Here is a 27,916-nt window from a genome sequence, read left to right on the forward strand (position 1 = left end):
TGGCAGCTTGAGAAGGTTAAAATGTGCTGTCTCCATCTCTTCTCTTACATCCTCGTTCAAATTCTGTTTTTTTTTTTTTTAAAGTTAAAAACAGGAAAACAGCACTTGGACTTTACAAAGTACAACAGATTAATTCCTACTTGTGGTTTTACCCTGGGGCCTGGCATGGAGAGGAGTTCTAACAGATATTTTTCAAAAAATCATTAGGTTCACCAAAACTCAAGTTGGCCCGTGCTATTTGGATTATATCCATTTTAAAAATCTGATACTTTCCTATCTCCAGTGACCTCTGGCCTTTGATCTTTTCTCTACATCATGAATTTAGGTCAAAAGCATGTATTTGTCCACTGAAGATATACTCAGAGTGCTTTCATTTTCTTGGATTTTTGGGCAAACATATGTAAACTTCTTGAGTAGAAAAGGAAAGCACAGTTGATAAATTTCCCACCCTTTAGGGAGGTTCATAATTTTTAATAACCCCAATGTCTGCTACCTTCCTCTCTCAATTTCCTTTGGGCCTACCCTGGTGATATACTTATTTTCATAACTGCATTAGATTACATAGGGTAATCAAAAGTCATAGGTGATAATTATTAAAAAAGATTGCATTTTTAATGTGTAGGTAATATGTGCTATGTCTACATAGTTAATTTGTAAGAATACCTGTTATTTAACTAGGGTACTATGTTCATTTCCTACTACATTACTGTAACAAATGACCACAAACTGAGTGTTTAAAACAACTCGAATTTTTTACCCTACAGTTCTGAGGTCAGACGTCTGAAATGGGTCTTGCTGGGCTGAAATCAAGTGGTCAGCAGGGCTGGTTCCTCCTGAAGACTCTGGGGGATGTGTTTTCCTGCCTTTCCCCTTTTCTACATCCTTCACTCGTGGCCCCACATTGCTCCAATCTCTGCATCCGCCATCGCATTTCCTTTGGTTCTGGCCTTCACGCCTCCTTCTTTCAACTTTGAAGGACCCTTGTGGTCACATCCATTGTGGTCACATTGAGCTCACTCAGATAATCAAGGAAACCTCCTTGTCTCAAGGTCCTTGATTTATCTCATCTTTTGCCATGGAAGACAAGATATTCACTGGTCTGGGATGACTATGTGGACATCTTTCGGGGTGGGGGGGAGGCATTCTTCTCTTCACCACAGCCATCTTCAGAAGAACATTTACTTCAGTGTCATAATATGGGTCTCCGTGTTTTTATCTGAATGTTGGTATCAAGGCCAGGATGTGACAAAGTCCTTATCATTGTTATTGCTATTGCTTAGAAAAGTTATAACAAATTTTAGTGTTGCTTTCTTTTACATTTCCAGGTAAAATCTTGGTAATTCACCTCAAGTGGACACAATTTTGGTGTGCCCATTTGCCCTGTGATAGAAGGAATCACTCTTAATTCAATAAATAAACCAGTCAGTAAAGAAATCATCAGCAACCAACTGGTTTAGACTGCCTGAAACCACACACTCTTGCTATATAATTAAATAGCAGTAGGCTGTTTCAGATTATCACGTGTAAGCATACACACACTACATGTCAAATAAAGCTACATTTAACACCCATACAAATCTAAACCAATCACTGGAAAGTTTCCACAAAGGCAAGACCTGCCAGGCTGTTTTATGAGTTTATCTACCTGTGGATTTTATTTAATTTCCTGACATACTTCCAATGGCATAGAATCCTGATGACCTGTCCACATTCCTTCTGCCTTAGTTGTGATTGCTGCATCCGTTTGTGGCTAGGGTTCAGGATCTGAAGAAGGGGCCGCGCACAAATGAAAACACTAGACAAGAAATATGAATTTAGAAGGCATGGGGGACCAGGCGGAAAACTTCCCTCTAGTGAAGAAGCTTTCTGAAACTCGATCCCGTCTGCTTTTTATTCACTTGAATACACATTTGCCCTTTAGGAATGCATACAGGCATATCAAAGGTAAAGTTTGGTAAACAGTAAAAGCATTATCAGTTTAGGGGATTGCCTTGAGCCATTTGGCCAACAGCAGGGCAATATTATGTTGATTTTCAGCCCTGCTGAATATCTTTTCGCATTAATATGCTAACTACTGTTGGTCTTTGCCTCCCGGCATTAGTGGACGTTAAAGATCATTACAGATGGCCACTGCAGGCACTTTACCTGTGTGGACCCCTCCATTGATCCCTCTCTGTCCCCTTTAACTTCTCTATGTTTTCCCCTCCCCCTCCCCCCCTTTGCCTGTTATATGAACATTACAAAAACGGTCCCACTTTTTCCTGAATATTCTGGTGATTTCCAGCACCCCTATTTTTGCCAGTGTATTGATTGCCCTCTGCCTTTTCTTCTGTGCTGATCTTAAGTCTCAACTGAAAGCCCAAATCAAATGATTTGGATTTGGGGAATCCTATAACACCCAGGATGCACGATGTTCACTTGTTATTTTGAGCAGGCTCTTTTAATTTGTGGCCAGGTGCAACTTTGAGATGTTAACGAATGCACTATTTTTTTGGGGTAACTATTTGCCCCCATGTTCCTCCTTTCCTTTTCAGGCAGCTGCCAGAGCATTAGGATTTCATTAAAGGATGATATGGCCAAACCTAAGAGTTCATTCTCAGATTTTTGGGTTTCAAAAGCCTGGCCTTTGAATTTCACAAGGCAAGGTTCCCAAGGACTTGGGGGTCACAGTCTACTCCAAGGCCAGTGAACTGTAAACAGGCTGTGTGCGCGTGTACCCTGGGGTTTCAGACTTTCCCCAGGGGCTATGCAGGGACATGGGCAGCACCAAGCAAATCAGTTTCCAATTTCCTATGTCCTCTTTTCTCAACTGGATTTGTCTATGGACAAACCCTACACTTATGCTCTGTGGGGTTTCTTCTTGTGTTCTTTCCACACTTGCCCTTTCCCCATTTCCCCTCCTTATTCACTCCTATTCTTGTTGTGGTGAATAAACCCTGAGTGCCAACCCAAGGGACTCTGTGAAATAATGATATTGAGAAAGCAAACTGCTTGGACTGGCGAACACATCCTCCTACAATTCAGATGTTTTTTTTAAGTCTTTGCTCTAAACAGAACTGAAGACCTACTCAGGATTATTCAAAGTAATCCTTGATGACAGACCACTGTGCTACGTTTGGATGTGACTGTGAAAACGTTTAAAGAATGGAAAGACGTTACTATTACAAAATCTATTCCATTTCCAGCTACAATTTTTTTTTTTAAAAAAACAAGTCCTTTCAGTGCTGTTATTTTAAATGAGGAATGGCATTAATTATGGCCTCTTCCCATTCTAGCAACAAATAATATTCTTTCATGAAGAGATGAAATAATTAGGAAAAACAAACCAGTCCTGTCCATTTTATTAAGAACTGAATTTCTGGTAGAATTTGGATTTATATGTTTATTTATCAACATTTTAAACATATTTGTAAATTTTTTATTAATTGTGTTCTAAATGAGAAATATAATGATATCTTCTCACAAGAAAAAACCCCAAAACATTTGAACCTCTATGGTCACAGGAAATTTAAAAATAAATGTCAATTTACATCCTTTTTTTCAGTCAATTTCAGGTAGGTTTATTTAGCAAAATTCTTTCAAGTATAATATGTTGTCATATTAGGATAAAGTTCTATGAGGAAAGTGAAATGGAAATATGACTTCAGAGAACATTATAAAACAAGATACACTTGTATGTTTATATTTTTGAATAGACAATGCTATCATTTTCCTTTAGGATTTATATTTCATTAGAAACATTTGAAATAGTGGATAACAGTTTTATTTTATTTTATTTTTTACTTTATTTTTATTGTTGACACTATCACAGATGTCCCCATTCCCTACCCAACCACCCTACCCTTTGCCCACCTTCACCGAGGCCCCGCTACCCCTTCCCTCTGGCCATCACCACACTGTTGTCTGTGTCTATGGGTTACGCACATATGTTTTTTGCTAAGCCCTTCACCTTCTTTCATCCATTCCCTCTTGCCTCTGACAGCTGTCACTCTGTTCCATGTATCCACGCCTCTGTTTCTATTTTGTTTGTCAGTTTATTTTGTTCATTCCATTCCACATATAAGAGAGATCATATGGTATTTGTCTTTCTCTGACTGGCTTATTTCACTTTTCAATATTTACAGTTCACTGGAAGTCACAACTAGCAACTACTTAAACTTATAATAAAAAAAGTATAGGTGTCTTAGGTAGAAGGTACACAGTCTTTTGAAATTATTTTAGGAAATAGAGGAACAAAAAAGGGTTGAAGACCAGATCATAAAAATCATCCATAATGATTTAAAAGCAAGATTTCAAATGAGATGAACCACCTGCAGGCAGGGGTTGCTGGACAGCACTGTTTGGCAGGACAATAGACTGGCCTCTGATAGTAGGTGGGGCTTGGGGCTGGGAATGATAGAACTTGCAGAGCCCAATCTGAGAACTGGCAGAACCTAAGCCCTCACTCTAGTCTGCAACACCTGGAAAGCAGGTGGTGTGTGCATAGGAGCGTAGAGATGGCTGTGTGGGATTTCATAAAGTTCCATTCATACATTTCCTCCTGGTGTCCCTCTGGGTGTGAAGCCCAGTTGCCCTCAGCAATTACCCATCTCCTTGCTACACTCTGTTTAGTTTATCTCCTGTCCCTGCCTCGCTTTTCCCACTGACCCACTTGTGCTCCCTGAGATCATCTCCCAAATAAAGTACCTGCACCCCAATTCTATCTCAGGATCTGCATTTGGGGGCATCTAAACCAAGACATGCATCATAGGTTAATATATATATATATATCTATATATATATATATATATATATATATTTATTTATCGATTTCAGAGAGGAAGGAGATGAAGAGAGAGAGAAACATCAAAGATGAGAGAGAATCATTGATCGGCTGCTTCCTACACACCCCCTACTGTGGATCGGGCCTACAACCCAGGCATGTGCCCTTAACTGGAATCGAACCTGGAACCTTTTGGTCTGCAGGCCGATGCTCTATCCACATAACCAAACCGTCCAGGGCCAGAATTGGCTTTTTTTGGGGGGTGGAGTGGGGTAGGGGTCTGGCTGTGTGGGGCAGAAGTAGATTTATCTGGGAAAAGGCACAGGATTGCGGGCCAGAACAATACCACGGCTCATGCCTGAGCTTGTTGCAAACAATCAGTGACGAATTATGCAAGAATTGTTGGTATTTTCATCTACTGCTTTGTCTCACCATTAATCAAGTTGACCTGATTTTCTTAATTCACTGGGACCTCACCCTTTTTCTCTTTCTTCAAATCACTTTCTGTTTGAAGCTACAAAAGCATATTTATATATCGTAAATGCTTCTACTTTCATCAACAAAACAGCAGCATATTTAAAATACATAGTGATTCTGTTATTATACAAGTTTATCAATTATACCGAACTCTCCTTTGGGTAAATGTTGTTGAACAAATTTCTTCCTTTTTAAAATAAAGATTATGTTTAGCCTTCTGCGTATTTCTCAATCCCACGATGCTGTAGGCATTCTTCAACCATGTTTGTTCTATCAACTGGGAATATTATCTGGTTTCATTGTTTCCAAAGTGGAACTGAGTTTTCCTAGTCTTGATTCTATATACAGTTCAGCCTCATCTCATCATCCGTTCCTACCTTATTCTAAAAACACTTTCCATACCCCACCTGTACCGGAAAATGCGTTTATACTTTGAACAAAATTGACAAGCCATAATGGTAGTGTATTTTCCCACTTTTTTCCAGCTTCGTAAAAATTAGAGGAAAATATAGGCAAAGAGTAAGAAAAATATATCTGAAATGGCATAATATAGTACAGTGGGAAGCCAGATAACCAAGTTGGAGAAGGATGCTCAGAGATTAATTAGAAATTAGAATCTGTATAAGATAAAGCTCAGGAAAAATTATCTATCATATAAAAGACCATTTTTGTTGAAGGGATATTAAGACAATGATATAACAGAAAATACCGAGTAGAAAAATGTTCTTGCAAAACTTAACAGTAACACAACTCAATGGACGTCACCTGTTATTCTCCCGTGCTGAATAGGGTGGTGGTCGGGGGTGTCAGCTCAAGTCAGACAGAGTAAAATTCAGGCCAGTCATCACTGACTGAGCAAGTTATTTAAGATTCTCTCAGCTTTAGTATTCTTTAGCTATACATGGTCCTAAGTAGATAATGCCTCTCAAGTGACTAATAAGACACATGAGGCAAGTTAACTTATTAAAATAATTTCTTAAGCCCCTGCCACATGTATTTCACAGAGCTTAGGGTCTAGAGAGGAAGGCAGACAATCAAATCAGCACACAGGTAGATAATGACAGATGGAGAAGGAAAATAGTAGAACATCAGGAGAACACTCAATAGAGAGATCTGGGCTGATCTGGGGCCATGGAAGGTTACCTGAGAAAGGGATGTTAGAGGAGGATTGGGGGTTAAATAGGTAAAGGAGACACACACAATGATTTTTAAACAGTAGTTTAAATTTTACTTCAATTACAATGCAAGTTAATCTGATTTGAGGCCAATTATAATGGGCCGGCCGGCTCGGGAGAGGGACCGAGAGAGGTTGGCTGTGGGAGCGTACTGACCACCGGCGGCAGCTCCTGCATTGAGTGTCTGCCCCCTGGTGGTCAGTGCGTGTCATAGCGACTGGTCAACTGGTCCTTCGGTCAACTGGTCATAACGGTCGCTTAGGCTTTTATATATATAGATGCAGTGGGAAGCCAACACAGGACTCTAAGTTGCAGAGGGACATGACCTTCTGGGAGAATAGAATGAAGTGGGTAAGGGGCTGTCCATCAGTGAGAGCTGATGGTGGCTGTGGCTGGGTGGTGACAGAGCACTTGAGAACAGTGGGGAAACGTCAATATTCATATGTATAATTCTATGCAAACACATATACACCAAAATGTTAGGTTTGCCACAATTGGTCTAAACCAGTCAAAACCTTTATTTAGCTTTATTACAAACTAGGGGCCCAGTGCATGAATTCATGCACCTTGAAAGAACTGTGGGCTGCGAGGCTGCGGTAGGCACAGGGGTGGGTCTCTGCCCATCCTCTGCGCCCTGCCCGGCCCCTCCCACCACAGCCCCCAGTCCCCTGTCTGCTGGCAGCCGTGCCCCCGCTGCAGCTGCTCCCACGTGCTGAGGCGCCAGCCCTGCTCGCACTCACTGACAAGCACAGAGCAATTGGGGCCAGTGCCAGCAGCGGGTATGAGTGGGGCTGGCACCATCATCGCATGCTAGCAGCAGCTGCTGCCCCAATTGCCCCTAAGGTCCAGGGGGAGATGGAGAAGCCCTCAGGGGTGATTGGAGCTGGCGGCCACTGCTTGCACCCACTGACGGCGCCGAGCAGTCAGGGCCAGCACTGGGCACCGGCAGCAGGTGTGAGTGCCCCACGGGTGCATGGGAGCAAAGAATTTTCAGTAACCAGGAGAAGCTTGCCCCGATGACAGCAACCCAACACCCTGCCTTGGTCTGGTGCCTCTGCTCACCTGCTCCACCATCCTGCCGCGGCCGATGCCCACCATGTTCTGCACTCTGCCGCCTGCTGCCAACGCCCAACATGTTCTGTGCATGCCCCCTGGTGGTCAGTGCACGTCATAGCGACCAGTTGTTCAGTTGTTCTGCCATTTGGTCTATTTGCATGTTAGGATTTTATATATATATACTAGAGGCCGGTTGCACGAAGATTTGTGCAACAGGCCTTCCTTCCCCTTGCTGCCGGCAACGGTTTTCCTCCGGCATCCAGGACCCAGGCCTTTGCTCTGGCTGCTGCCTTCTGTCTTTGCCGGAGCCTTCAGTGTTCGCTCTGGCTGGAGCGCCACTCCTGTAGCTCCCTCCGCCCCCCGCCCTCCCCTCATAGCAGGCATCCCGCCCCGCCAGGCCGCTCCACGCCTGCATATGCAAATTAACCTGCCAGCTTTGTTGGGTTAATTTGCATACTCACTCCTGATTGGCTGGTGGGCGTCACAGAGGTAGCCAATTTGCATATTTCTCTTTTATGAGTGTAGATATAGATGTATAAGATTTGAAAATTTTATACTGTTCTTATCTGTCTTATATGCGCTGCTCACATGTTTCTAAACAACTGTAATGTATTCACCCGCTGATCAAACATTTATTTTTTCTCCCCATAAAATGAAATGTATGCTCTTAGGATTCAGCATCACATTCAGGGCCCTGAGCCGATTTCCTGCTTCACCTTCTTCACACTCCCCTCACCCCAAGGGCGCTGTGTTGTCTTGGTTTTGAGTCTGTTGACCCTCGGCCTTGGATGTCCTCTAAGCATGTCTGCCCCAGATGACCTTGTAGTCATCCTTTGAGACCTTTTTGAAACATGATTGACTCACTGAAGCTTCTGTGGATCCTTGTCAAATGTTTGTAAATTGCCTTGTTCTGATGTGAGTTCATATCACAGACAGGCTCGAATTAAAGTGAAGTTGTTCCTATCAGTCCCCTCCTTTAGATGAATAGTTTTTAAAGTTCTGTTTTGATTCTCTAAAAAAAATATTTTTATTGATTTCAGAGAGAGGAAGGGAGAGGGAGAGAGATAAAAACATCAATGATGAGAGAGAATCATTGATCGGCTGCCTCCTGTACTCCCCCTACTGGGAATTGAGCCCACAACCCTGGGCATGTGCCCTGACCGGGAATAGAACTGTAACCTCCTGATCCATAGGTCGATGCTCAACCACTGAGCCACACTGGCTGGGCTGATTCCCTTTTTCCCCCATCAGGGAATCTTGTTCAGTTTACCCTCTGATTCAAGTTGGGTTCCCCCAGAAGGAGATCCTGAGATAAGGATTGGAGTGCAAGTAATTAATCTCTGTTGGGAGGGAATCCCAGGCAGTGCCTTCCAGGGAGCGGGGCACTGAGACAGGAAAGGGGAAGGAGCCGGGTCAGGTGCATCGCTGAGCAGGTAACTCTGCAGGTGCCCGGGCTCCTTCCCTCTGGGACCCCTGAGAGGCAGTGTGGAACATGCCTCAGGGTTGCACCTGAAGGCAAGGATGCTGGAGAGATAGTCCCTATCCTCAGTCAGTCAGTCAAAGGTTGAGGGCTGATGCATGGGGCCAATACACTCAGCAGCCAGAAGGCCCCTCATACAGAGAGTGGCGGATATTTGCAGCTGAGAGCTCTGGGTGAACAGAGAAAAATGAGAGCTGAACACACCGATGGTATCTGCAGGGATCATTCACACAGAGAGCATTTTTTATTCGAAGTCATAGACAGTAATGGAAGCGTCTCCCTCCTCCCCCGAGACAATAAAGAGAAGGTGGGATTTGAGAAGGAAAGGAGCGTATTACCAGAGGGGAGTGTGGCGGGGACCTGGGATTTTTATTAAATGTACCTAGAGTTTTTAGCTAATATATTTTAACGGCGAACATATTAAAAACCAGGGTCTAGAATTTATAGCGGCTGTAAGGAAAGTGAAAAATAACAAGGCCCTGGGGTCTGACTGGATATAGTAAGCGCCACCAGCAGGGGGAAGGGTCATAAAACCTTATCACGGAATATGGGAGGCATTAACCACATGGTTAAGTCAGGAGAATTTCCTCACCAACGATGCCACGCAGAGCCCGTTTAATAAGGGGCTTGGAATCTGGATGGCTTCTTAGGTCAGGAATGTTCCCCAAAGTCTTAAAAACCAGCAAATGCATTTTACGTGAAGCACATGCACCCAGGCAGGCTTAGCCGATTCTTTCCCAGCAGGGAAAACAGCAAACGGGTTCTTTTCGTTCCATTTTCCATGTTTGTAGCACTCGCTGTCCTCTGAGTCTCCCTTCACGTCTACTCCTTGTCCCCCCTCCCTAGGACTGGCTGCTTTTTAGAGCGATTTTTGGATCTGTGGCGTATGCTACTTCAAGAAAATGTATTGGTGTTGAACTGCGGTCACAGTGCCTGAGTTATGGAGTATTTTGGTGATTCATTGGCCACACACATGTATAGAAAATATCTCTGCTTGAGAAGGTGCATATAGATTCTCTTATTCATCTGACAGTTCCTATCACAAAGAACATTATAAAATCAAAGGGAGGTATAGTGTTGGTAGGCTTGTGTTACTTTACCTTTAAACCACACGTTGGTCGGTTTTTCTGTTTCCAAATCATATTCTTAGCAGACCTCCATCCACTCCAGCAGTTTAATTCGTTACTATACAAAGTCCAAGAGAGTGAAACTTTAACCTCTGCTTCTAACCACTTCGCGTTGGTTTTATCTGTAATTAACTTAGTGAAAGGCATCTGATGACAGATTCTTTCTTATGCTCCAATTACCTAACGTCGGAGGTCCTCCAAGGGGTTTAACTTAACCACTTGGTACTGCAGAGTGTCATGTGGTAGAGCAGGAATATCAACTAAGAATCCTAGATGTTTTAGCGAGGAATCCCAAAGAGCGTTCCCGGGGGAACCCACCTGGGGAATGTTGGTAAAGTTTTGACTGGTGTGGTTAAGCCTGGGGTACACTGTGGCCAAAAGAATACAGCGCCGAAACCAACATTTGCTTCAAAGTAATTTAAATACTTTACATCTCTCAAAAGCCATGCTTTTAACATCCCTTCCCCCCTTCTCTCCCGTCCACCGGCCATGTTCTGCAGGTGTATCTGGGCCCTTAGTTTTCAAAAGTCTCACCGAGAAAACTCCTCCCCTAGCACCAGCCCTCCTATTTCCTATGCTCTTCTCCCCTCCACCCACCTGATTCTGCCCAGAAAAACCCTAAATGAGCCAGTCTGTCAGAAGTGGGAGCTTCTCGGAAGGCGGAAGAGAGGAAGACAGAGTATGCAAATCTAGAATTCTTCATAGGTCAGAAGAATGGGAAAGCAAGGGATCCTTAGAAAATAATCTTTGCATTTCACTGTACAAATACGAGCACAGGGAAATATTTGATGGGGCGACACCAAGGGGTACTTTATTTTATTTATTTATATTTTTAATCCTCACCTGAAGTTACACTTATTGATTTTAGAGAGAGGGAAATGAAGAGAGAGAGTGAGAGAGGGAGAAACATCAATGTGAGAGAGAACGTTGATTGGTTGTCTTCTGTATCTGCCCTGCCTGGGGATTGATAGAACCTGAAACCTTGGCATGTAGCCTGACGGGGAACAGAACCCACAACCTAGGCGTATGGGACGATGCTCTGAACAACTGAGCCACACCGGCCAGGGCAAGGGGGGCACTTCATTAATAGCAGGCCTGGTTGTCCTTCATGACAGCCACCCTGAGTCATTAGAGAGATGCATTCCAGAGTCCCACCCTCCATGTGACTCTTCCACCAGAAATCCTTCCAGAACCTACTTATATTTAAAATTGTGCCACTCACAAGGTCCACAAGTTAAAGATGGTTTGAGAATTCTTAGATTTGGTTAATGACGCTAAATGCTGTCTATGCCTTACATAATTTCAAAGGCTTCAATCACTCTAACCCTCTGTCCTTTTTCAGTCTCTTCTGACTGAGAGAAGCCTCCGTTCTCTTCAGCATTTTGGTTGGCTTCCCTGGACCTCCTCCAGCTCAGCTATGTTTTCTTTGCGATACAGCTGTCAGAATTAGTCACAGTATTCCAGGTGTGTGAGTCAGCTTTGCAGGAGGAACAGCAGACTTTACGATTTACTTTTAGCATCTTCTTTTTTTGTTTTGCTAATTGCCTAGTATTACTTTTGCTGTTACAGTTTTCCAAGGGACAAATGTCTTAAAAAAAACACACCGTACAGGTTTCTACCGCATTTTCTTTGGCTGTAACCGATGCTGTAACTATCCTTCTGGAAATATGGTTTGAACTCCTTGTTGCACCTGGCTAGCCTGTACCCACATGAAAGATGACTTGCTATTTTTCTCCATACCCTGGAGATTGTAATCAGAGATGGGGATCATATCCAGGAACACCCTGATGGAAATGCTAAGATAAGGTATAAGTATGGGTAACATAATGGGTGGGAGAAGGCATCCTTTGAGAGGAAGACAAAACCACTTGCAGGACAGGGATTTGAAGAACCAAATCAAAGTAAAATTTGATTTTCAAAAGATCTTTAACAAAAGCTGTTTAACACCACACATAAGTTTTATATTAGGTGGTAGAACATTTTATTGGGAAGAGATAACTGACTAAACTTTATTTACAAGTGAGTGAGTCTATCCTGACTTATTTTGACTTAAGGGAGTTTCACGCAATGAAAGCTTGCGTTTGCTCACCTAGCAGACACAGCAGTGGGTCTTAGGGGTGGGGAACTGCAGTTGTTCCTGAGATAAAGTCATGGGCACTGCGAAGTCAAAACTCTTTTCATAATAGTGGCAAGATATTATTTACTTTTTTGTTTACATTCATGAGTGTTCAGAGTCTGAAATGTTCATTGCCGCTAACCTTCGAAGACTACCACTTTTTGAGTTTTGGTGTAGTACCAAAGAGGAATATCCATAAATAACTTGGAAAGATTATTAAAATACTCCCCCCCACTCTTAATGAAGTATCTGAATTTTCTTTGCATATTTTTAACCAAAGCAGCAGATTGAATATATTGAATGCAGCAGCAGGTAGAAGAACCTTGATGCTTTCTGTTAAGCCATACAATCGAGATTTGCAAAAATATAAAACTATGTTACTCTTCTCATTCACTATTTTTGGAAAATATAGTTCTTTTTCATAAAAATATTATTTATGTTAACATATGATGGGTTCATTATTGTTATTTAAAGATGAGTAAATAAGCATTAAAAATGTCTCAAGTTAAATTTCTATTAAATGCCAATTGATGTAATTCATATGAACAAAAGCGCTTTGGGATGCTCCTTAATTACTGAGAGTGTAAAGGGACGCAGAAGCCAAGGAGTTTGGCAATGGCTGGACTTTGGAGAATCCAAATATCATTTCCACATTCTTTGTGCACATGATTATTTACTTCTTCAAAGGTCCTGTTATATTCTTTCCATCTCTAGGGCATTTATATTTATCTGAAAGCATAAAGCAGTTTCCTATTGTCAGAGAGCTCCAAGGTAGAACAGAGGTCATATAACAGCAAGAAAATACAGTAGTCTACAGACACCAGGGGGTGAGGGCATAAGCGCAGGGGGGCCATGGGAGAATAAGGGCACATATGTAATACCTTAATCAATAAAGAAAGAAAGAAAAAAAGAAAATACAGTAGTTATAGTATGATATAGAGAATCATGTCAATTTTACTTTTTGTGTGTGTGTGTGATTCAGAGTGAGTACCTAAAATTCAGTATTTAGCTTCCAAATAATAACTTTGTAAACTGGGGTTATTATTTTGAAAGTACAGGCTTTCTTTTTCTGTGGTGGTTGTGACCATGAAGAGGAAAAAAAATAAGTGTAAAGTCTGGGAAAGTCATCCAGTTCTTAAAATGTTGAGGAAATTCTGTGCTTTCAAAGATGGGTAAGAGAGAGAAGCCTTCAAATTTTAGAGAGACTTGAACACTGCAAAAAAGGAAAGTTTATGAAACCAGCTACATCATCCTGCTCCCAAGATGAGTAAAGTTGCTGGCAGTGGTGCTATCTCGTATCTTACGTGCACTCCTCCTCCAGATGCATGTGAGAGAGGACACGGTAACATTTGATTGAGATCTAGCAGGGGCCAGAAGTTTCTCAGAAAATACAGGCAGGTCCTATGGAGTCTTGAGATGATCTTTCAAGTGGAAAACAAATTGTGCAACAGATTAAATGCTATTGTAGTTGCAACCAACTACTTAAAAAAATTTTTTTAAAAATTGATTTCAGAGAGGAAGGGAGAGTGAGAGAGACATAGAAACATCATTGATGAGAGAGAACCATTGATCGGCTGCCTTCCGCACACCCCTCACTGGGGACTGAGCCTGCAACCCAGGCAAGTGCCCTTGACTGGAATCGAACCTGAGACCCTTCAGTCTGTAGGCTGATGCTCTATCCACGGAGCCAAACCTGCTAGGGCGCAACCAACTACTTTTGAATGCTCAAAACAAAAACAAAAAACAAGCCCACACCAAGGAGCTCTTCTAGATGGAAACAGATGGAATTTAGAGACAGACTTGCGCCTTCCCATGGGAAGTTAGATTTACTGCAAAGTGAAACAACGAGGCTCTGACTCTGCCCACAGGGAATGAAGCTCTGACAGCTGGTGTGGTGAGCAGAGTAATGGCCTCCCAAGCATGTCTATGTCCTCATACCAGGACCGGAGAACACGTTACCTTACATGGCAAAGGACTTTGCAGATGTGGTAGAAAGGACTTTGAGAAAGGGACATTTTCTTGGATGATCCAAGCAGACCCAGCTTAATCACATAGGTTCCTAGAAGCAGAGAACCTTTCCTGGCTGTAGTCAGAGAAAGGGAGACGTGACTAAGAATGGTTACAGGTGCCACGTTGCTGGCTTTGGAGGGAGAGGGAAGGACCATGAGTCATAGAAAGTGCGTGTCCTTTAGAACCCAGACAAGGCAAGGAAATGGCTTTATTCCTAGAACCTCTGGAAAGGAATGAGACCCTGTTGGACTTCCAATGGAAGAAATGCAAGTTAGTAAATTTGTGTTGCTTTATACTACTAAATTTACGGTAATTTGTTATGGCAGAAAGTGAGTACAGCTGGATCGAAATTGATAACCCAACGCCCAGCTCTCCGTTTTCGTTCCAGCGCACTAATTTTGGCTTTATGCGATCTAAATCAGTTGATCAAATAATACTAAGTTAGGCGGTCAGTGGGGCACATACTGCTTTTCTATTTCTTTTGTGGGGACCCCTTTAGGACCTATTTCCAAGTCTTTGGGCTCAATAGTGAATGAGGTAGGAAGGCAGTTTCCTGGGAAAATCATTCCAAAATCTTGCCTTTTCTTTTCGTGGACAAGAGGAAGAGAAGTAGTGAAGGTTTAATAATTACTTAAATCAACAGTATAGTTTAATGTGTTTAAGGTACATAGATGTATAGATTTTAGTTTACAGAAGAGAGTGAGTCCAAAGAAATGTTAAATTTTGTTTGTTTGTTAATTTTTAAAGCCTTGGCCTAATATTATGACAGTGATACGGGAAAGGTCAAGGTGGGACATGAAAAAAAAAAACAAAAAAAAACACACCCCAAATTTGCTAAGCTGCTTGGTGTGAGAAGAGCACTCTCTGTTTCCTCATCCTTACGCAATGCTGTTGACTTCGGGCCAGAGGTGCCTGGAGAAAAGACCAGAATGTACGAACGATAGCAGCCGTGGCAAGGGAACAAGGCAGGGACTCTGGATGTAAAATTAGAAGTGCCAGAGCGGTTTGAAGCCAGCCAGGAAGTGTGCCAAGCTATGAAAACATCAACGCCTGCTGCCTTTACATGCTTCCTTTCCCTGGTAGGGGGACCCGACAATCTCAGTCATGTTTACATTCAGCATTTTTATTTGGAAACTTTGTACACGTTGTCACTGATTTTTATTTAAAGCAAATCATTTGTGTTAAATGACTGGCTTTAATTCCTGAAGAGTTATTTTAGTACATCTTAGGGCCAACAGTTTTTGTAGGAGGTGACAGCTGGACATTGGGGAAGGGGCGAGGATTAAGCTTGCCTGAAAGAAATTGAGTTTTAGACAACTTTCTCCCACTGTGTCCATTCAAAGCCTACCTACATTTCATAAGCCTAGCAGAAAGGGAATACCTATTTGCCAAAACCTCCTAGAACATGCTGAACATCATGGTAAAAAGAACATAACATCTAGTAAAATTGCTAAGCAAGAAGTTTAGAGCTACCACCGTAATCACTTGTGTCTTACCCAGAGGGTGCCCCAGGTCCAATATAAATTTCTATCAGGAGACAAGGAAAGCAAACTTTTAACCAGCTGCACATTTTATTTGAAGTCTCGGGGCACTTAGAAAATGCCTCATGAGCATAACGAGGTTTAATTGCAAAAGCTATGCATTTGGAGAGTGGAAAGCAATCAGAATGGGAAGGAAACGAGTTTTCTATGTGGTCTGAGTTTTACCCCCCAACTACGTCTAGCTTATAGAAAGCCAGCATTTGTAATGATTCCTGGCTTCCTCCTACTGGTCTAGGAAGATTGAGTTCATTTAGTTAATTTCCCAAGGCTCCAGAAGTTTCCATGAATTTGATCTCACAACTAATGTTTGTAGGTTTTATTTCTCCCATCCCTTAAAGCCCCAAATAATACTTTAGACAGTATTTTATTTTTTTTTTTTTCTTTTTTTTTTTTTTTTTTTTTTTTTAATTTCTTTATTGATTAAGGTGTCACATATTTGTCCTCATCCCCCCATTACCATCCCACCCCTCTCCCCACGCATGCCCCAATCCCCTGTTGAACTTAACCGTTGGATAGGCTTATATGCATGCATACAGGTCCTTTGGTTGAACTCTCCCCCTCCCCCCCACCCTCCCCCTACCCTCCCGCATCCTCCCTCTGAGGCCCGATAGTCCGATCGATGCCTCCTTGCTTCTGGTTCTGTTCTTGTTCCTCAGTCTATGTTGTTCATCATTTCCTCGAGATGAACGAGATTAAATGTCACTAGATATATACTAATAAGAACTGAATGTGAGACGAGCAATAATATTTATGCTGACAGGCAAATGAATCAATCTGTAGCGAGCTTCCCCCTGGACCAACAGTTCTTTTGAGACCCAATTTCGATGTCCAGTAGTTCCTTATGTGTACATGTCAGCACTGACCCCTCAGCTCTGGATGGTGGACATATGGTGGTAATGGAGGTCTGACTCCCTCTGGTTTGGTCTCGGCCGATCCCAGGGGCACGGCGTCACCTGGACTAAGGGGCACGTGGCCTCACCCATACCCAAGGGGCGCGTGGTCTCACCCGGGCCTGGGACCCAGCCTCACCCGGATGGATCCAGGGGTGCACGGCCTCACCCGGACCCAGGATCTGGCTTCACCCGTACCCAAGGACACTTGGCCTCTCCCAGACCCAGGGGCACGTGGCCTCACCCGGGCTTAGTTGCACAAGGCCTCACCTGGATCCAGGGACACATGGTCTCTCCCGGACCCAGGGACGCTTGGCCTCTCCCAGACCCAGGGCCACTTGGGCTCACCTGGGCCTAGGTGCACGAGGCCTCATCCGGATCCAGGGACGCATGGTCTCACCCGGACCCAGGGACGCTTGGCCTCTCCCAGACCCAGGGGCACGTGGCCTCATCCGGGCCTAGGTTCACGAGGCCTCACTCGGATCCAGGGACACCTGGTCACACCCAGACCCAGGAACGTTTGGCCACTCCCAGACCCAGGGCCACTTGGGCTCACCCGGGCCTAGGTGCACGAGGCCTCACCCAGATCCAGGGACACATGGTCTCACCCGGACCCAGGGACGCTTGGCCTCTCCCAGACCCAGGGCCACTTGGGCTCACCCGGGCCTAGGTGCACGAGGCCTCACCCGGATCCAGGGACACATGGTCTCACCCGGACCCAGGGATGCTTGGCCTCTCCCAGACCCAGGGCCACTTGGGCTCACCCGGGCCTAGGTGCACGAGGCCTCACCCGGATCCAGGGACACATGGTCTCACCCGGACCCAGGGACGCTTGGCCTCTCCCAGACCCAGGGCCACTTGGGCTCACCCGGGCCTAGGTGCACAAGGCCTCACCCGGATCCAGGGACACATGGTCTCACCCGGACCCAGGGACGCTTGGCCTCTCCCAGACCCAGGGCCACTTGGGCTCACCCGGGCCTAGGTGCACGAGGCCTCACCCGGATCCAGGGACACATGGTCTCACCCGGACCCAGGGACGCTTGGCCTCTCCCCGACACAGGGCCACTTGGGCTCACCCGGGCCTAGGTGCACGAGGCCTCACCCAGATCCTGGGACACATGGTCTCACCCGGACCCAGGGACGCTTGGCCTCTCCCCTACCCAGGGCCACTTGGGCTCACCCGGGCCTAGGTGCATGAGGCCTCACCCGGATCCAGGGACACATGGTCTCACCCGGACCCAGGGACGCTTGGCCTCTCCCAGACCCAGGGCCACTTGGGCTCACCCGGGCCTAGGTGCACGAGGCCTCACCCGGATCCAGGGACACATGGTCTCACCCGGACCCAGGGACGCTTGGCCTCTCCCAGACCCAGGGCCACTTGGGCTCACCCGGGCCTAGGTGCACGAGGCCTCACCCGGATCCAGGGACACATGGTCTCACCCGGACCCAGGGACGCTTGGCCTCTCCCAGACCCAGGGCCTCTTGGGCTCACCCGGGCCTAGGTGCACGAGGCCTCATCCGGATCCAGGGACGCATGGTCTCACCCGGACCCAGGGACGCTTGGCCTCTCCCAGACCCAGGGCCACTTGGGCTCACCCGGGCCTAGGTGCACGAGGCCTCACCCGGATCCTGGGACACATGGTCTCACCCGGACCCGGGGATGCTTGGCCTCTCCCAGACCCAGGGCCACTTGGGCTCACCCGGGCCTAGGTGCACGAGGCCTCACCCGGATCCAGGGACACATGGTCTCACCCGGACCCAGGGATGCTTGGCCTCTCCCAGACCCAGGGCCACTTGGGCTCACCCGGGCCTAGGTGCACAAGGCCTCACCCGGATCCAGGGACACATGGTCTCACCCGGACCCAGGGACGCTTGGCCTCTCCCAGATCCAGGGCCACTTGGGCTCACCCGGGCCTAGGTGCACGAGGCCTCACCCGGATCCAGGGACACATGGTCTCACCCGGACCCAGGGACGCTTGGCCTCTCCCCGACCCAGGGCCACTTGGGCTCACCCGGGCCTAGGTGCACTAGGCCTCATCCGGATCCAGGGACGCATGGTCTCACCCGGACCCAGGGACGCTTGGCCTCTCCCAGACCCAGGGCCACTTGGGCTCACCCGGGCCTAGGTGCACGAGGCCTCATCCGGATCCAGGGACGCATGGTCTCACCCGGACCCAGGGACGCTTGGCCTCTCCCAGACCCAGGGCCACTTGGACTCACCCGGGCCTAGGTGCACAAGGCATCACCCGGATCCAGGGACACGTGGTCTCACCCGGACCCAGGGACGCTTGGCCTCTCCCAGACCCAGGGCCACTTGGGCTCACCCGGGCCTAGGTGCACGAGGCCTCATCCGGATCCAGGGACGCATGGTCTCGCCCGGACCCAGGGACGCTTGGCCTCTCCCAGACCCAGGGGCACGTGGCCTCACCCGGGCCTAGGTGCATGAGGCCTCACCCGGATCCAGGGACACATGGTCTCACCCGGACCCAGGGACGCGTGGCCTCTCCCAGACCCAGGGCCACTTGGGCTCACCCGGGCCTAGGTGCACGCAGCCTCACCCGGATCCAGGGACACATGGTCTCGCCTGGACCCAGGGGTGTGTGGGCTCTCCCAGACCCAGGGGCGCTTGGCCTCGCCCGGGCACGGGGTCCAGCGTCATCCGGGTCCAGGGGCACTTGGCCTCACCCGGACCCGGAGTCCGGCCTCACCTGGACCCAGGGGCATGTGGCCTCACCTAGACCCAGGGACGTGAGGCCTCACTTATACCCAGAGGCGTGTGACCACACCCGAGTCCAGAGGCGCGCAACCCCGCCCGCACCCGGGTCTCAGCGGGGCCCCGTCTTCCCGATCCCAATTCCTGCCGGTCAATCCCCCCTCAGCAATTCCCCTGGCCATCCTTCCAGAGCTCCAGTATGGCTGCTGCAGAACTCGTCGGGCGGCGGCTCGGCGAAGCTCCGGTGCACCCGGTGCATGGCGGTGGGCCAGTCTGGCGTCGCTGCGTCGGCCCTTGGGTCTGCATCGGTGGCCGGTCGCCGAGTATGCGCACCTGGCCGCTTCCGGGGCGTTGAGATTCTTGACGGACTCAGAGGTCAGCAAGCGCGGAGTCTCCCACCCCATGTCTCATAGGGGCTCGTCTGTCCGTGCTTGGCTGCCAGTGGAGCCGTCCCCTCAGCCGGAGACCGCCGGGGGAACTGCGCCGAGCACGTTCCAGGCCGCTGTTGTATCGCCTGAGCCATAGTTCTTTTGTGTCGCCTGAGCTGTAGTTCTTAAAGTGTGGTCTTTGGGTCACCGGCATCAGCATCATCCCTCATACCCCTCTTTTATTCTAGTTGTAGAGCATCTACTCAGCCAGCCCTATGGTGGTCTTGGATGGTGTCTGCTCTGCTCTCTTGTCGTAGTCTCAAAGTTGTTGTGGTAGGCAACAATCAGGCTTCCGCCCTATGCCTCCATCTTGGTCCTCCTTTGTATAGTTAAGTCTTGATTGTTGTTGGTGTCACTGGGGGGGCTCTCTTTGTCTATAAAGGAAGAGTTGCTGTGCAGGAGACACGTTTATGGGCCGGGTCTTGGTGCAGCAAAGCTTTGGCGCTCACTGAATATTCCCGTTGAATGTGTCCCTTATGCACGTGGTTGAAATCTGGTGTCATCACCCACAGACCACTAGATGCCCTCGTTTCTGGGTCTCCAATGGGGTGTAGATCAGCTACTGCCTTAGGCACTCAGCAAGGATTACAGCAAAAACTGTAGTTTCTTCCTCCTGTCTGAGTGGCTCTGGAGCAGTCCGACTAGAACAGCAGATCATCTGGTCCGCTGCCAGAGGGCAGGCCACCCACATGCATAAGCCGCTGCTTGGGGCGCAGGTGTGCCTGCAAGACTTTCGGGGCAGGTCTTCAAAACATGCGGGGCGGGTCCCAGGGCGGGGCGGGGTCTCAGGGCGCCAACAGGCCATGGTGCGGCGAGCCTCGATGGCTGTGAGTCTGGTCCTTCTGCCTTCCATGTATCTAAGTCCCCTCGTTCCGCACTCCAGCGCAGCAAACACTGATTGCTGGGCGCACCTCTGCAAGAGTCCCGCCTCTCCCCGCAGGCATCTGGGTCTCCCGGAGTTCGCCAGAAGATGGGTTTCAGGGTGATGGAGAGCTAATCTCCCTTAGGTTTGGAACAAAAGCCCCTTTCCCCCGCCACCAGCCAGACCCACGCACCTCCACACCTCATCCCCTCCGATTTCGCTGGGTGCGAGGCAACAGAACAGCCTTTAACCTCCGCCGCCATCTTTTTCAAACTTCTTAATTTGTACTTCTTAATCCCTTCATTTCAGTCAACTCTACTGAAGTCTAGCGCCGCCGGGAGGTGCACGGAAAGGGCGCCCGGGCCTCCGTCCGGTGCGCAGTGCACGCGTCCCGCGGAACCAGGCGCGCGAGGGCTGCGCGGCTGGGACGGGCTCTGGGCGGCCGCCGAGCTCCAGGCACCGCCATCACCGTGTTCCGGACGTCGCCGCCGCGGCGTCCCCCCAATTTATACTTTTTAATCCCTTGAATTCAGTCAACTCTACTGAAGTCTAGCGCCGCCGGGAGGTGCACGGAAAGGGCGCCCGGGCCTCCGTCCGTTGCGCGGTGCGCGCGTCCCGCGGGACCAGGCGCGCGGGGGCTGCGCGGCTGGGACGGGCGCTGGGCGGCCGCCGAGCTCCAGGCACCGCCATCACCGTGTTCCGGACGTCGCCGCCGCAGCGTCCCCCCAATTTATACTTTTTAATCCCTTGAATTCAGTCAACTCTACTGAAGTCTAGCGCCGCCGGGAGGTGCACGGAAAGGGCGCCCGGGCCTCCGTCCGTTGCGCGGTGCGCGCGTCCCGCGGGACCAGGCGCGCGGGGGCTGCGCGGCGGGGACGGGTGCTGGGAGGCCGCCGGGCTCCGGGCGCCTCCGCTGCGGCGGCGTCCCCAGCGTCCCGGGCCGGGCGGCCTGCGGGGGCGGCGGAGTTGCGAAAGTGAGTGAGTGTCCCAGGGTTTCGCCCGGAATGGGGTTCAGTGCAATCGGAGCCGGAGCTCAGCGCACTCCGGAGCCTTTATCTCCTTCCTGCCAGTGAACTCCGGCCAGGTCATCAGCCGCCCCCTCCTCTCCGGTTCCATCCTCCCCGCAGGCGCGTGTGCTCGTGTCTCCGCCCGTTTCTCCATACCTCAGGCTTTTACGGCTTCCCCGACTGTCCCTGTGGCCTTCTCCTTCCCCCCAGCTGTGGGCATTTCAGTCCGCCAGCTCTCCTGTGGTTCTGGACGATGTCCGTTCTGACCTCTAGTTGTATCTTTGAAATTGTTGTGCCCGGCTGCAGGTTAGGTGTTTAACCTATGCCGCCATCTTGGTTTCTCCCTAGACAGTATTTTAACTGTAAAGCGAAATTGGTAGACACTGTGTCATAGGTACATGCTACCCATTGGCATTAACCATGATCAAATAAACTGCCAACCAATGAACACAGGGTACAATGCTGGTGTTCTGAACTTGGAGAATAATGTCTAAAATATCAAGAGAAGTATGGAAAAATGTTTCACCTCATCTATACTAATAAAAGGGTAATATGCTAATTAGATCAGGAGACCTTCTGTGATACCTTCTGGATGTCCTTCCGGACAAAGCCATGGTGGCCAGGCAGAGGAAGAGGCGGTTAGGGGCGATTAGGCCAGGAGGGGAGGGCAGTTGGGGGTGATCAGACTGGCGGGGAGGGGCAGTTAGGGGCAAACAGGCTGGCGGGGGGGGGACAGTTTGGGGTGAGCAGGCAAGCAGGCAGAGTGGTTAGAGGCTATCAGGCAGGCAGGCAGGTGAGCAGTTAGGAGCCAATGGTCCCAGATTGCGAGAGGGATGTCCAACAGGAATCGTGTCTAAACCGGCAGTCGGACATCCCCCGAGGGGTCCCAGATTGGAGAGGGTGCAGGCCAGGCTGAGGGACACCCCCCTCCGTGCACAAATTTCATGCACTGGGCCACTAGTTACATATAATGTTATTACACTGTGGCTTTTTTCCTGTAACTAACGCTGAATCAGAGCATCCAATACATTTTATACAGGGTGAACGTACTTCTATAGAAACCCTGTTCTTTCCTGGGCCGGAGAATGCTGATAAAATGCGGGGAATGGGGAACATAAGAAGTGAGGTGAGCCGAAACCGGTTTGGCTCAGTGGATAGAGCGTCGGTCTGCGGGCTGAAAGGTCCCAGGTTCGATTCCTGTCAAGGGCATGTACATTGGTTGCGGGTACATCCCCCGGTAGGGGGTGTGCAAGAGGCAGCTGGTCGATGTTTCTCTCTCATCGATGTTTCTAGCTCTCTGTCCCTCTCCTTTCCTCTCTGTAAAAAATCAATAAAATATATATTAAAAAAATAAATAAATAAAGAAGTGAGGTGAGGTGGGAGCCGCCATAGGGAAGTGCTGACTTAGCTTGGATCCATGGAGAGATCACTGGAACAGGAGTCAGGGGGCCTGAGTTTTGGCCTTTCTTTATCTCAGGTAAAGCATGAGCAATGTAGGGTAGTCCCCCAGTGGATGCCTGAGACCGCGGATAGTACCAAACCCTATGTATACTAGGATTTTTCCTATGCATACATACCTATGTAAAGTTTAATTTATAATTTAGGGACAGTAAGAGAGGAACAACAATAACGGATAATGAAAAACAGAACAATTATAACAATATGCTGTAGTGAGAGTTATGTGAATGTGGTCTCATTCTCTCTCAAAATATCTTATTGGACTGTACTCACGTTTTCACTTAAAAGAAGTACATCATGGCTTCTCTTTGGCATATCCCAATGGCCAGCATCACCATTTTTGCGCGTTGAGGCCACTCACTGTGAAGTGAAATAAGAGTTGCTTGCACATAGGCACTGTGATAATGTGACAGTTTATCTGACCACCGAGGGCTACTAAGTGGCTCACAGGTGGGGAGCATACAGCATGGAGGCGCTGGACAAAGCGATGGTTCACACCCGAAGCGGGATGGAGAGAGCCTGCCTGAGATTTCATCACAATTTAAAACTTATGAATTGTTTATACCTGGAGCTTTCCATTGAATATTTTTGGACCACAGTTGACTGTGAATAGCTGAAACCTTGGAAAGTGACACTGTGGATAGGTGTGTGTGTGTGTATGTGTGTGTGTGTGTGTGTGTGTAATATTGTATTTAGTAATTCCTCATGTGAGTTTTTTCTTCTGAATCATGGTGTTAATAACACCTACCCTGGGAATTATTGTAAAGACTGTATTAGGAAAAGGAAGCAAGACATCCCATAGGATACCTGACACACAGATGATTAATGTGGTGAGATTTATTCTTTCCTGAGTCTTAATTTAGAAAACTAGGGTAGTTTAGTACCCATCTGACATCATACATAGTTATTACAATACTAGAGGCCCGGTGCATGAAATTTGTGCATGGAGGAGGAGGGGTCCCTTAGCCCGGCCTGTACCCTTTCCCAATCTGGGATTCCTCAGGAGATGACCAGAAGTCAGACATCCCTCTTACAATCTGGGACTGCTGGCTCCTAACTACTCGCCTGCCTGCCTGATCACCCCCAACCACTCTGCCTGCCTGCCTGATTGCCCCTAAACACCTCTGCCTTGTTCCCGCCACCGCGGCTTCATCAGGAAGGATGTCCAGAATGACGTCTGGAAGGTCATTCAGCTGTCCAGTCTAATTAGCATATTATGCTTTTATCATTATAGATTATTGACTGTACTCCCTATGCTGTACTTTATAACATGCGACTGTTTTGAAACTGCCAATCTATACTCTTTAATTCCTTCACTTTTCCCCCCTTTTCTTAAACACTCCTGCCACCCAACCTGATATTTTTCAGGGCTCTCCACTCACCCTCCTTTAAAAAAAATACTTTTATTGATTTTAGAGAGGAAGGGAGAGGGAGAGAGATAGCAATATTAGTGAGGAGAGAGAATCATTGGTCGGCTGCCTCCTATATCTACCTTCCCCACCCTCCCCCCACAACTGAGACCAAGCCTGCAACTTGGGTATGTGCCCTGACCTGGAATCTAACCATGAGCTCCTGGCTCACAGATCGATGCTCAATCACTGAGCCACACCCGACGGGCTTTTTTTAAAATCTGAAGTATAACCAATACTTCAAATGGCATTGATGTGATGAGGAGAAGTGCAACAGAGGCACACTTGTGAGGACAAAGTTGGTGGCGGGGTTGGGGAGGCGAAGTCGGGGAAAGCTATACAGTGGAGGTGACACCAGTCCCCCTGGGAGGGAATATGGGAAAGGGTCAGCGCTTGAGAAGGAAGAAGGGATGCAGGAGCTGTTGACACTACTTTCTTACCTTAAGGATCAGTTGCTGGTTTAGGTAGCATTTAGATGTTTCTGGAGAAAGAAAATTGATACAAGCCTATTAAACTGTATTGAATAAAACTCAGTATTATGGAGAACATGTTTACTATTTTATAGACTTGACAGTAAAACGATGAAATTTATTTGCATGAGGATCCTTGGCACAACTGAGTGTTTACTGTTCCCGTTCCACTGGGCATGACAAACCCGGTCTGAACCTCTGCCTCTGCACAGTGTTAGCAATCTCAGACTTGAAAGGAAGAGGAACATGCTTGTGCTTGAACATGCACTCCTTAAATACACTTCCGGAGGAACGTGTGTGCCTGTCTTTGACTCTCCATCCTTCTATTGATCATATATTCTTGGCAAACAAATCTTTGTCAGATTTGATAAGACCTGAAACAGGACTGAAGTTCAGTGTATGCAATTTTATCTTTATCTTCCTCAAACCTCGAAATGTCAATAGTACTTTATAAAAACCATGTTTGTCTGTTCTTGTTTTTGTTTGGCCTGTATTAATGCTACTAAAAATATGCAAACTCAGCAGGCTGATTCACTTAGCTGTGCATTTTGGCCCAGTTAACTATCTTCAGAATATTTTTTGGACAATTTCAGTGCATTTAGTTTTTTTCCTTAATGTGGTTATAGAGTGATCTACAGTATTTCCTTAGCCATCAGAATCTGTTTTTGTTTTACTGTGTTTTAGAATTCTCTGTGGTAAACACCCAGTAACTTTGACTTCCTAAATTTCTTTGTTTTGAAAAATTATTTTTAAGAGAACATTTTTAGCGTAAGTCAACCTTGCTCCTTGTAAGTATACTTTCCTGAGTTCAGTTGATCTAGGATGTGTTGATTTGCTCTTCCATTTAGCTTCATTGCACACTTACATCACTGATCCTGACTTACCTGGTGTTTGTTTTTACCTTCCATTCCCTATAGCATCTATATATATAAAAGGCTAATATGCAAAGTGTCCCCTTGGGAGTTCGACCAGGAGATCGGGAGTTCAATTGCTCACTATGACATGCGCTGACCACCAGGGGGTGGTGTGAAATGAAGGAAGGCCCCGACCAGCAGCTGGAAGGCCCCAATTGGCCCTGATCACCAGCCAAGCCTAGGGACCCTACCCGTGCACGAATTTCTTGCACCGGGCCTCTAGTCAGTCTATAACAGTTATGATATGTCATCTGCTTCTAGCTATTTGCTTATTCAGTGAGAGTATTAGTGAATATTCTACCTATAATATATTTTACCTATATAAGACATATACAGTAAGTATAATGTACAGGATGTATCCTATATAATAAAAGCCTAATATGCTAAGTGTCCAGTCATCCAGTGACCAGATGACTGTTCAAGCCAGTGGTTGGCAAACTCATTAGTCAACAGAGCCAAATATCAACAGTACAACAATTAAAATTTCTTTTGAGAGCCGAAAACCAACTTCTGCGCATGGGCCACAAAGTTTTAATCGCACTGTATGTGCACGCCCGCACGTGGTATTTTGTGGCTCGTGAGCCGCGGTTTGCCGACCACTGCTTCAAGCAATCAAAGTGTAATATGCTAATGATATGCTAAGGTCGCTCAACTGCTTGTTATGATGTGCACTTACCACCAGGGGGCAGATAGTCGACTGGTTGACCAGTCGCTATGATGTGCACTGACCACCAGGGGCCAGATGCTCTGACTGGTAGGTTAACTTGCTGCTGGGGTCCGGCTGATCGGGACTGAGCGAGATGGGCCGGACATGCCCTGGAGCCCTCCCGCGGTCCTTCCCTGGCCCCGATTGTGCACTGGTGGGGTCCCCTGGCCTGGCCTGTGCCCTCTCGCAATCCAGGACCCCTTGGGGGATGTTGGAGAGCCAGTTTTAGCCCTATCCCACAGGCCACTCCCCTCAGGAGGCCAGATGATGGCTGGTTTTGTACCTGCTAAGGATTGAAAACATAACCAGAAATGATGAAAGGAGGCTTTGGAGAATTTTAAGGAGAACTTGTAATGCTGATGTCTCAGTTCTATCCTATAAGATTTCTTGTACCTTCCCTTTGTTGTTTTTCTTATAGTACTTAGAGCATTCTAAGATGATGTGTATGTTAGTTAAGTGGGATAGTAGTTCATAGACCTACAAGACATTCCTACATATTAGGATCAGAGTAAATTCTGTATGTTGAACAGACTACAATCAAGGCAAAGATGTACATTAACTATTAAAAGAATGGAAAGAAAACAGAAAATGAACTGTAGAGTATACATATAAACATCCAATGTGCTTAAGGAATGAAATTGTCTAAGAAATTGTTGGCCAGACCAATGATTACAGAAAATCTACTCTTGGAAGTGCCTTTGTAGTTACTTCGTATTAGCTGAGCAGATGTATTTGATAATGATTCAATGTTTTGTTTCTACCACCAACTATCCCTGGATTTGTAAGTAAATCTTTAAATGGGCATATTTCCTGAAAATATTTTGGAAAACAATTCTCTTAAAAAAAATTTATTGATTTCAGAGAGGAAAGGAGAGGGAGAGAGAGATAAAAACATCAATGATAAGACAGAATCATTGATCAGCTGCCTTCTGCACGCCCAGCACTGGGGATCCAGCCCACAACCCAGGCATGTGTCCTGACCAGAAATCAAACCGCGGCCTCCTGGTTCATAGGTCGATGCTCAACCACTGAGCAACACCGGCCGGCGAAAACAATTCTCTTTTGATTGCATGAATAAAGAAGTGGAAAACCCATGTTACATTTTAATTTCAATTAAACACTGGTTAAATAAAAAGACAAAATTAGATCTTTTCGTCATTCTCTCCGACAGCGTGTAAAACGCGATTGATGTATGTGCATCTCAGATGACTGAGATTGCAAATGTGTAACTGCCATGCTCAAGGCAAGATACATTATGTAAATCAGCTGGACTGACGAGGGCTCACTGTGTTTAACCCGAGAAAGAAGAAGGCAT

At 47.1% G+C, this 27,916-nt stretch overlaps 1 long non-coding RNA gene across 1 annotated transcript; it reads left to right on the forward strand.

The window, feature by feature from the left end:
* Positions 1–14,402: 14,402 nt before the first annotated feature.
* On the forward strand, positions 14,403–27,695 carry LOC129148545 (uncharacterized). The gene is made up of 2 exons (XR_008555506.1): positions 14,403–14,473; positions 27,463–27,695. It is a non-coding gene; the product is annotated as an uncharacterized LOC129148545 (long non-coding RNA).
* The last annotated feature ends 221 nt before the right edge of the window (positions 27,696–27,916 follow it).

This window comes from Eptesicus fuscus, chromosome 3, assembly GCF_027574615.1.
Source record: "Eptesicus fuscus isolate TK198812 chromosome 3, DD_ASM_mEF_20220401, whole genome shotgun sequence".
NCBI lineage: Eukaryota > Metazoa > Chordata > Mammalia > Chiroptera > Vespertilionidae > Eptesicus > Eptesicus fuscus.